This window comes from Peromyscus californicus, unplaced genomic scaffold (genome assembly GCF_007827085.1).
Source record: "Peromyscus californicus insignis strain IS unplaced genomic scaffold, ASM782708v3 Scaffold_1__1_contigs__length_55948999, whole genome shotgun sequence".
Classification (NCBI taxonomy): domain Eukaryota; kingdom Metazoa; phylum Chordata; class Mammalia; order Rodentia; family Cricetidae; genus Peromyscus; species Peromyscus californicus.
In genome coordinates this window covers 5,426,736-5,437,308 of record NW_026294492.1, presented here as the reverse complement: position 1 = coordinate 5,437,308, position 10,573 = coordinate 5,426,736, and the positions used below count along the sequence as shown (strand labels likewise).

Genomic DNA, 10,573 nt, shown 5'->3' with positions numbered 1-10,573 from the left:
TACTAGTAGAGAACTAGTACAAACTTGAATTTGGGGCTTCAAGCGTCCTAGGCAAGTACTCTACACCTGAACTACATCCCCAGTCCTCTTTTTTTATCTTGAGATAAGAGTCTCGCTACATTACTTAGTCTGTCATTGAGCATATTGAGTAGTCCAGGCAGGCCTTGAACTTTTGATCTTCCCACCCTAGCCTCCCAAGAGGAAAGGAGAGGTGGAGGAGATGCTGTGAGCCGCGGCCAGGAGAAGCAAGATGTGAAAATACCGGTAAGCCACGACCACCTGGTAACTTACAGATAAATAGAAATGGATCAAGTTATAAGAGCTAGCTAGCAAGAAGCCTGCCGTAGGCCATGCAATTGGTAATTAACGATTAAGCCTCTGAATGATTATTTTATAAGCGGCTGTGGGACCTTGGGGCCGGGCAAGATTGGAGAAACCTTCCGGCTACAGAGATTACAGGCCTGAGCTCCATGCCTGGCTGAGTGTCACTTTATTATAAATACATTTGATACTGTCGAGAAGATGAACAGTCAGAACAGCCGTGGTGTCGCTTACGGGACCTGGCCATGCCCCAGTCTCCTCATCGTAACCATTAGCATCCTCATTTGACAGGTGAGGACACGGGAGTGTCGAGAAGTTCAAACACCTGTTGGAAGCCCCCAACACGGGAAAGAAGCTGATCCGGGATTCAGATTCGGGACTCTGAGCTGCACACTTGTCTGTAAAGCTGCTTAAGCTCAAAGGTGAGGCGCTCCCCTCTTCGTGAGAACATTGGGGCTTGCCAATGAGGATGTAGGATGATCAGCAAGGCTGGAAATGCCACCGTGAACCTTGGAGTTTATGGAGAATAAGTCACTACTCGCCCATTCGTGTGATGCAGAGGGGGGTGGTACAGGCAGGAACTGTTGAGTACGGTACCCAGCTCCAACTCCAGTGTGCATATGCTCTAGTCATGTGGCCCCTAGGCTCCCTGGAACTCCAGTTCACCCACCTGTTGAAAAGCTGTAGTAGGTCCGGGCAGTTATGCCATTATCCGGGGGCTGCTGTTGAAGCAGGACAGAGTGCTTTAAACACTGGGATCCATTGTCTTGTAGTTCTGGAGGCTAAAAGCTCAAGGTCAGAGAGTCACCAGTGGGCATCTGTGAGGAAGAATGTACCTCGGGCCCTGGTGTGGTCATCTTTGGTGTTCTTTCACTCACAGAAGCATCATCTTGATTTCTGCCCAAACATCCCTGCTTTGGAGGGTCAGGGTATTACAAAATTGCCTATTTCAACCTAGACTGTTGCCTCTGTAAGATGGAAATATGTCCTGTGGCTGTGTATCTATTTTCCAGACTTCAGAGACCGCAGCAAAAGGGTAGACGAACTCTGAGTTGTCTCTTTAGCTGAACCTAGTCAGGGCTGCTCCTTAATTTGGGTCAGATTGGGGTGCTCATCAAGGAGGCAGATTTGAGAAAGACATTGGGGTGGTTTCTCAGTATCTCTTTTGAGAGGAGTAAGTTGGTCAGGCTGCTGCACTCTACCAAGCTTTCTGCACTAAAAAAAAATTTAAATTGGCAAATCATCATTGTATATATTTATGGGGGTACTATGTAACATTTTGAGGTGTAGTTACATTATAGAATGGTTAGCTCAAGCTCATTAACAATCCATTATCTCATTCTTGTACTTACTTTTTGCCCAGACTGATGGCTATAATAAATGATACTTCATTGCAAACTTTAAAGTTGCTAACAGAGCAGATTTGAAAATCCAGTTTGGTTCCTTGTAGTCAGGCATACATATGGCCCCAACTCCTCAAATGTGACAAATGCATTTAGATATTCTACAAATGTAAGTGTTTGGGCATGTCGCTCGATCCTTGAAATGTCAGTGGCTTACTCAATCATGAGAGAGGATTCTTAGACAGTCAGCCATGTGCTATTGAAATCCTACTCGGAAATGGACTCCGGCAGTCAGCCAGACAGGCTTGGGATGATTCGGGGTAGTGTTTCTGCACATGTGTGTGCATTGGAATAAAGGTCTCTGCAGTATATTTGCTATCTGTACAATCTTAATAACAGACTTCCCCTGTAGTGTATCACTGTAGTACCGTGTGTGTGTGTGTGTGTGTGTGTGTGTGTGTGTGTGTGTGTGTATGTGTGTGTGTGTGAAGCATGCTGTTCTTCCTTCCAGAGAAATATCTAACCAAGGTATCCTTGATATCTCTTGGTCTAATGTCTCCTGGTTCTTAGGGTCTTTTACCCAAGCCTGGTTTTAGATTATCATTTGGAAAAATATTAATTTATTGAGCTATGGAGGTCTTCCAAATATTGACACATTTTACTGTGTGGCATCCAGGAACCATATTTATTAACACCACCATCAATCTCATTAGAAAAGCCTTGGAAAGCGCTCAGTCAAGCACATGGTGATAGGTAGAAGTTTTCCAAAATTTAGATTTTTTTTTTTTACTTGAAATCACAGATCTTTATCATTGGCAAGTTGTTTTCCTTAAACTACCAGGCTCACTTTGTTCATTTTTGAGAGGATTTCTGCCAAATGCCTAAGTCTGAAGAGCCATAGCTTGTAAGATACTGAGTAAAAATGGTCTGGCCTGAGAGGAAAATGGCTAGTTTAGCTGGTAACTCAAGCGGCTGCTTTCCCTCAGACAACTTCTTCTGTCGGAGAATGAGAGGAGGGCCCCGGGGCCTCTTCCACTTCCTAACACAGGCTCTTAACCTGTAATTAAGAATCAAACTGATACTTTTCTCTCTGTCATTAAGGACAGTCTGCATGGTGCTGGTGGGGCACTGGTGCGCACTGGTGCATGTGATGGGGAAGAGAGTGGAGTGACTGTCAGTGCTGTTCGGTGTGGGTGTCTGCTGCTTCAGTGAGTCAGGTTCAACCTGCGATTGCTTTTGTTACATGTATGCAAGGGTTGTTAAGGGGAAGAACAAACACTACTTCTACACCTCTCTCTCTCTCTCTCTCTCTCTCTCTCTCTCTCTCTCTCTCTCTCTCTCTGTATCTAGGTCTCTAGTTCAGCCCATTATTTAGTCTTGATCTGTTTCTTTGTTTCTCTGTCTGTCTGTCTGTCTGTCTCTCTCTCTCTCCTTCCCCAGTGACTCGGTCCCTAGAGGAGGCCCAGCACCACGTGGGTGTGCAGGGACGGCATGGCATTCAGGGCGGTAGAAGAAGCATGCTCCTAAGGATTCCCTGTGGGTAAATAAAGATGAATGAGGAGCCTTCCCACTGGAGAAAGCTGTTTCCTTTGGGTAACAACCTGAGATCCCTCAGTACTGGAAAGTGACTCAGTAGGTGCTGAGGTATTTGCAGGGCATCTCCTCCCCAGGGCGTGCTGTTCTGGGGTTCATTTTCCAATGATGGGGCTGTGGGAAAGGAAGAACACTACCTTTTTCCTCCTCATTCTGAGGCAGCTTGAATTTGGTGCTTGTTTTGAGCAAATAGGTTGGAAGAGTTTATTTTTGTTTCACGTGTGCTTGCTATGGAAACATTTACCTGATCATCAGAAGGAGAGTTAGTCTTAGGGAGACTTTATAGACTATTCTGCCTATGGCGATGGCTCCTCCTGGGGCTCTTTGGAATTCTTCTCCTGCCCCCCATCTGCCCCATCAATTTTTCTTCCCTTTATCTCGTCCTCTATCCTAGACTACAGGAAGAGCCCTCTCATGTTACATGTTACATGGCAAAGCCCTGGCTATTCTTTAAAGCTGTTATTTAGTTTTATTTAATATGCATGGGTGTTTTGCCTACATGATTTCTATGCACCTTGTACATACCCAGTGCCTGCAGAGATCAGAGGAGGGCATCAGATCCCCTGGAACTGGGGATTAAAGGTGACTGTGAGCCACCTTATAGGTGCTGGGGTTCCAACCTGGGTCCTCTGCAAGAGCAACAAGTGGTCTCAACCATTGAGCCATCTCTCCAGCCGATATCCCTGGCTGTTTTTTGAGGAAAGCAGGAAGTCTTTTTTTTAACAGACTCTTTGCATGTGCCAGGCGTCCCAAAGACTTCATACACAGTTTTTCTACTGAGACCTCATAGGTTCCCTAGGAGCAAACCAAGACCTGAAGGGCATGCGGTGGCATGTCTCAGAAGTGTCACCATCTGTCACTTTCCCCGGTTGTGGGGTAAAGATGCAGTTGTTAAAGATCAAAGTGATTGGCAGCCGATGGAAAGGCAGGGACAGGTTTCTCTCGTGCTCCTTCTCTCTTAGTATGTGTGTATGCAGGTAGCATTAAGGGGCAAGCAGGTATGTGCTAAAGGAGCTGGAGTCTGGGCCAAGTATGGCACACAGTAGCCTTGTTGGGCCCTGACCCTCGTTCCTTGGGTAGCTGTTGCCTTGCTTGCTGACCTTGATCAGATGTCCTCCCTATGCTAATTCCCTGCCAGTTTCCTTCCTCCTGAATGCTTACCAGAGGTTCCTGTTTGTGCGTCCTGTGTATTTGGTGTAAACAGCTAGGATGCAAGATTGTAAAACATCTGTAGTGAACTTCTGCCCTCCGGGGTTCTCCCATTGTGCTGTAAGCCTGTATTTAAGGTTTCCTCCCTCCTTCAATAAACGGCATTCGGTATTCTGCTGAGACGAATGACCCGCTGTCTTGACTCCGTTTTTAATCCTCAGCCCCTCGCTTGGACATGGTGAATGGGTGGTAGCGCGGGTGCTGCATGGCCTCATGCTAAGGCTCCTGGCCATTGTCTGGCAGGGCCGATGGGGCACGTGGCAATATGCAGTTGGCGTGAATGAGATGCTCAGAGCTTCCTGTGCAACGTGCGAAGTTAGATGTGCTTGTGGAGAGTTGTTTGGATCTGGAGGTGGAGGAGAGACGCATAGTAAGAGCACAGGTAGCCAGGCCATTGCAGAAAGCCAGAAGGAATTCACTGGTGGCAGGTGCTAACAGGTGGCTACGAGGGTGACAGAATCTTCAGGCCACGATAGACTAAATGTGAACGTGAGCGTGGAAAGGGGTCTGGCTTCTAGGTAGGATGCTTGTGTGCCCTGAGACCCTTCCCCCTGGGAGTGGGCCACAGGTTAGAGGCAAGGAGTGGGCGTGAGGACAAAGGGACTTGTAATGAAAGCTTTGGGGTGTTAACGTTTTAACCCTTTCCACTGTCCTGTAGTGAAAGGTATGGAAGTGAGCACCCATTGCTAGTGTGGGGGATACAACTCTAGTGAGATGGCATCTTAGCTCAGAGGAAGGAGAGAGAAACAGGAAAGGCCTGGGAACCTCTTGGCTCTGAACTTGACCAACCACAAGTCCTCAGAGCCCAACCAAAACTTGACCAGGCAATGACAATGTCCCTCTGAGCAGGCTCAGCACAGTCCGCAGGGCTGAGCATCTGTGCATCCTGTGGAAGTGACTTTGGAACCAACTTGTCACCAACTGCCTAGCGCCTCTGATTCAGCCTGCCTCCAGCTACTGAGTTATCCGTCCCTGGACTGAAGGATGGCTTCCCCTCAGTGCTTCCCCCTGGCAGAGCTAAGTACCAATTATCTCCCTCTATGTCATGATCATTCATGAACACTCATATTGTCGCTGAGTGAGAAGTCAGAGCAGGGAGATTCAGATAGCACCGAGTGGGAGACCTGCTGGGCAGCCCACCAGACTGTGCCTGAGAGCTGGGGCCGGTTTGCTATGGGTGGACGGCTGAGCCACAGCCAGTGCGTATGCAGCCATTTCAGGTGAAACTACAGGGCAGACGATGAGGAGCCAATCGTCTAGGCTGGGTACTCACGCAAAGGACATGTCGTTGGGATGAGAGTCATAGGCACTTTGGCCACACACTCTACCGCATTTCAGTTTTTACAGTTGAATCAATACACAGACAGAGACACATGGATCTATCTATCAATCATCCATCTATCTATCTATCTATCTATCTATCTATCTATCTATCTATCTATCTATCTATCATCTAGTTATCTATCATTTATCTATCATCTATCTATCTATCATATATTTATCTATCTATCATCTATCTATCATCTATCTATCATATATTTATCTATCTATCATCTATTTATCTATCATCTATATATCTATCTACCATCTATTTATCTATCATCTATCTATCTATCTATCTATCTATCTATCATCTATCTATCCATCATCTATCTATCTATCTATCTATCTATCTATCATCTATCTATCCATCATCTATCTATCTATCTATCTATCTACCTACCTACTATCTATCTATCTATCTATCTATCTGTCTGTCTGTCTGTCTGTCTATCTATCTCTAGGATATGTCAGGTGATACGTTGCGCTGGAGAGAGCCATGGGTGAGAAGCCTGGGCCTAACATGTTTGTGCAGATGCAGGTACTTAGAGTGGAGAAGGGATGTAGACACAGTGATTCCCCAGTACCCACATACAAGTGTGGAGCTCCACCTATAGTCCCAGAACACGGGAGGTGGAGGCAGGAGGATCCTGGGACAAGATAGCTAGACTAGTCAAATTGACAGGCTCCAGGTTCAGCAGGAGACCCTGCCTCAGTAAATGAAGTGCACAGCAGTGGAGAAAGACACCTGATACAAACTCTAGCCTCTCCACACATGCATGCACATATACACCAGCACATGTCTAAGCATACATGTACGTCTGTAACCCATACTCACGCCCCCCCAAAAAAACTGGACACAGGAGCCTTGTCATTGAATTGCTCTCTCTCTCTCTCTCTCTCTCTCTCTCTCTCTCTCTCTCTCTCTCTCTCTCTCTCTCTGTGTGTGTGTGTGTGTATACATGTGGATATTACTCTAGGGAAGACATTGAAAGGATGAAGGGCGCTGGTGGGTCGGCAGGCAGGGTGGAAAAGTTACGAGCCACGGCTATGATTACCAGAGTTAGAAAGAGCTTTATGAGAAAGAAACCAGGCCTGGAGAGACAGAAAGATAGCAGGAGCAGAGCAGAGAAGAAACAGAAAAGAGAGAGGGTGGAGGTCCGTGTGCGGCTTTTTAAGGCGGAGATTGCGTGACCCCGTGGCAGTACACAGTCGCCCGCGCCCCCCTCCCCATGATGTAAGACGTTAGACCCAGAAGAGTGAGAGCAGGATCCTAACAGACATGTTGCACACTGCTGCCTGTATTATTTTTTTCTCACCATCCTGATAAAATGCCTGATAGAAATTGAGGGAGAAATGGTTTACGTCGGCTCACAGTATCAGGGAAACAGTCCATCATGGCAGGGAAGGCATGGTGAGTGGTGGCGTGTTCGCGGGGTGATGGATAGAACACAGAGAGTTCGGGCTGGAACTGGGTAGGGGGACATTGTAATCCTCCAAGGCCTGTATCCCCAATCCCATGACCTACTTCTACCAACCAGGCCCTTCCTAACAAAAGGCCCTTTATACACACGTCCCACATTTTGCTCCTCACCGGGGAATAAGCATTCAAAACACAGGCTTGTGAAGCACATTTCGCTGGTGCCCTCTACATCCCATGGAAAGTCAAAGGGATTGCGTGCCTGGGGAAAAGATGCCCACCTAAGGGATGTGTGTGGAGCTGGTTTTCTCCTGCTCTGTCTTAACTCTGTATTGCACCCTCACTTCAGAAGACAAGTGGTGGGGGCAGGCCATGGAAGTGGATGGGGTTATCATGGAGCCTAGAGCTCCCAAACTAGCAGGCGGAGAGCGGAGCCGTTCAAATTACTTCCAAGGAAAGGTGCTGCTGTGCAATTACGACATGAGGTCATCTTCATTAGCAAGACGTGAGCACGTCTAATTAGACACCGTCCCCTCTTTTAGAGACTTGTCATAGTTCAAACAGAAAACCTTTCAGCTTCTCAGTAGTGCACTCTCCAATTTCTTTCTCCGTTGGTCCCTCCCCTCTCCTCCCCCTTCCTTCCCTTGTTCCTGTCCCTGCTGCTTAGCCCTGGAGTCCTTTATTGAGCAGAGGAGTCAGAAGTGGAGGTGAGGTGACCTCCTGGAAGAGATAGGAGGAATTTGGAGGGTAGCCAGGCTATTCCTTCCAGAAAAAAAGTGACCCTTCTTTTTCTGACAGTGCCATAGAGGAGGGAAAACCCGCTCCGGGAGCCGGTGTGCCTGTATTAAAACCCGGCGCAGCCTCCCAGTGATGGACACAGGTCGGAGAAAGAGAGATCCATCTTTCCAGCCTGTACGACTTGGAGTGGGTCATGCTGGTCTGTGAGAAGGAGGCTGGGCTGGAGCAAAGGTTCTCAGAGGAAGTTTCCAGAAAGCTTTATTATTCCTCCTCCCCTTGCACAGAGCGGCTTTCTCCCCAAATCTAGAAATGGTCTTTTCTCCTGGCTTGTGGGTGCCACTATGTCAAAACTGTCAACAATTAGGGTTTTTTCTTCACTGTCCCAGGGCACCTGCGGACACTGTGGCCCTCCCGGGCTTCTCTGAGGACACCTCCCAGCAGCATCCTGTTTCCTTTGTTCTTTCTGGCTAGCTTTCTCCAAGTAGGACAGAATCCCTCCCTGCATCTCAAGTTGCTGTGTTCCATGGCTTTATTGAGGAATGAGAGGAAGCTAGCCTGCCTCTTCTTGATGCTTCTGGATCGCCTGATGCTCCCTGCAGAGAGTCCGGGGCTGGGGGTGGGAATGTATCTCCTGCTGCACCGTCAGAGGCCTGCTTTCTCCCCTGTCGTGCTCCCCCCCCCCCCCCCCCCGCCCCATGGACTTGAATTAGAGACTCAACACATTGTGGCTGAATCTGCATTTGGGGCATTTCACCTTTCAGGCTGCCCCGTACAATGGGGGGAAACCCTTACACTGCCCCGCAGTCGTCCCTGAGGACTTTGCTGCTTCAGAATGTAACAAGTGGGGTGTTGACCACAACCCTCTAATTATGGCAGAAACAGCCAGCTTTATGTTGGGGCCATATCCAGAACAGAATGTTCTCAGTTTGATGTCTCCATTTCACTCTCTCCAGGATCTCACTATGTAGACCCTGCATGACCTGGACCTCACTATGTAGACCCTGCATGACCTGGACCTCACTATGTAGACCCTGCATGCCCTGGACCTTACTATATAGACCCTGCATGACCTGGACCTCACTATGTAGACCCTGCATGACCTGGACCTCACTATGTAGACCCTGCATGCCCTGGACCTCACTATATAGACCCTGCATGCCCTGGACCTCACTATGTAGACCCTGCATGCCCTGGACCTCACTATATAGACCCTGCATGCCCTGGACCTTACTATATAGACCCTGCATGACCTGGACCTTACTATATAGACCCTGCATGGCCTGGACCTCACTATGTAGACCCTGCATGACCTGGACCTTACTATATAGACCCTGCATGACCTGGACCTCACTATGTAGACCTATCTGCTTACTGCTCATCCCCAGCCTCTCTCTTCTGTGCGTTTTTTTTTTAATTAAAAGAATTAAAATAGCGATAAAACACACATAACAAAGTGTACCATTGTAACCATTTATGAGTGCGTGGTCTGTGCCTTTGTGCTCCTTTCCCATAGTTTTTAAGGCTTCGTCTCCCCCCAGGGTGAGTCCTTGTGCCGGCTTCACATCAAATACATCTGTGCTTTTGGGTGTCCCACCGAGAACACCACTGCTCCTGCGCGTCCCCTCAGGGACGCTGCTTCAGAACTCCCAGCAACTGAAGCTCTGGGTTGCACCTCCCTCCAGCTTTCTTCACTTACTCATGTTTCTGTGATTTTGGGATGAGTGTCCTCAGTCTCGGTCTACAACATGCAAATCTCTCCCCTCGGGGGACAGGAGACTCAGACCGTCATGCCCGGAGAGTGGCTGGCTCTTATCCCCCGGAAATGGGCCTCTGACTGCCACAGCCCCGGGGCTGGCAGAACAGCTGCCTTGGCCAAGCAGGAAGTGGTGAACAGGCTGGACCCTGTTCCAGCACGTTGGGGGGGGGGGTGGAGGGGAGGAGAGAAAGAAAGTCCTGCCAGAGAAGCGGCCACACTAGCTGATCACTGACTGTGTGGCACCATCGATCTGGGCCAGCCACTTCCCCCTTGTTCCTTCCCCGTATGGGAAAGTCGCTCGCTGCAGGTGTGCCGAGCCACACAAAGCAGCAGCTTGGAAGATAGCAGCCGGGGAAAAATAATTCCACCTGTAAACACCTGTGTTAACAAGCGCCGTATTTGTACAGCTATTTTCTTTTTCAAACACTGTTTACACACACCTATTCTCTTACCGCGTTCAGGTGTGTCTCGCATGGCATCTGGGGACCCGCTGGCAGGAGGCCAAGCTGCCTCGGGAGGAAATGCCTTGTGTCCTCTGCCCAGCAATGTCGTGCTGGGACTGCCAGGCCCTCAGCTGGAGCTCTGGGGCTGCTGGGTCAGCCTCTTGGAATGCGTTCAGCTTGAGGTTTGCAGGCCTCCTGTGACCAGAAGGGCCTGCCTGGGGCCTCTTAGGGGACAGTGACCCCAGCTGGATGAAAGAGGACACCTCCGGGCCCAGGTCATTTTGCATTTTCACACCCTGAGGACATTTGAACCCCTGGTCCACCTGATTACGCCAGTGGCTAGATGGAGCTGCCCGGGATCTAACAATGAAGGTTTCTTAGGAGGAGAGTGATCAGGGAATCAGTGGCTGTCCAGGCTCTCTGGCTTCCC

General features: G+C 48.8%; 1 long non-coding RNA gene across 1 annotated transcript; it reads right to left on the bottom strand.

The window, feature by feature from the left end:
* Nucleotides 1-474: 474 nt before the first annotated feature.
* Nucleotides 475-10,267, bottom strand: LOC128115275 (uncharacterized). The gene is made up of 2 exons (XR_008220099.1): nt 10,153-10,267; nt 475-4,812 (listed from the first exon to the last, which is right to left on the bottom strand). It is a non-coding gene; the product is annotated as an uncharacterized LOC128115275 (long non-coding RNA).
* Nucleotides 10,268-10,573: the final 306 nt, after the last annotated feature.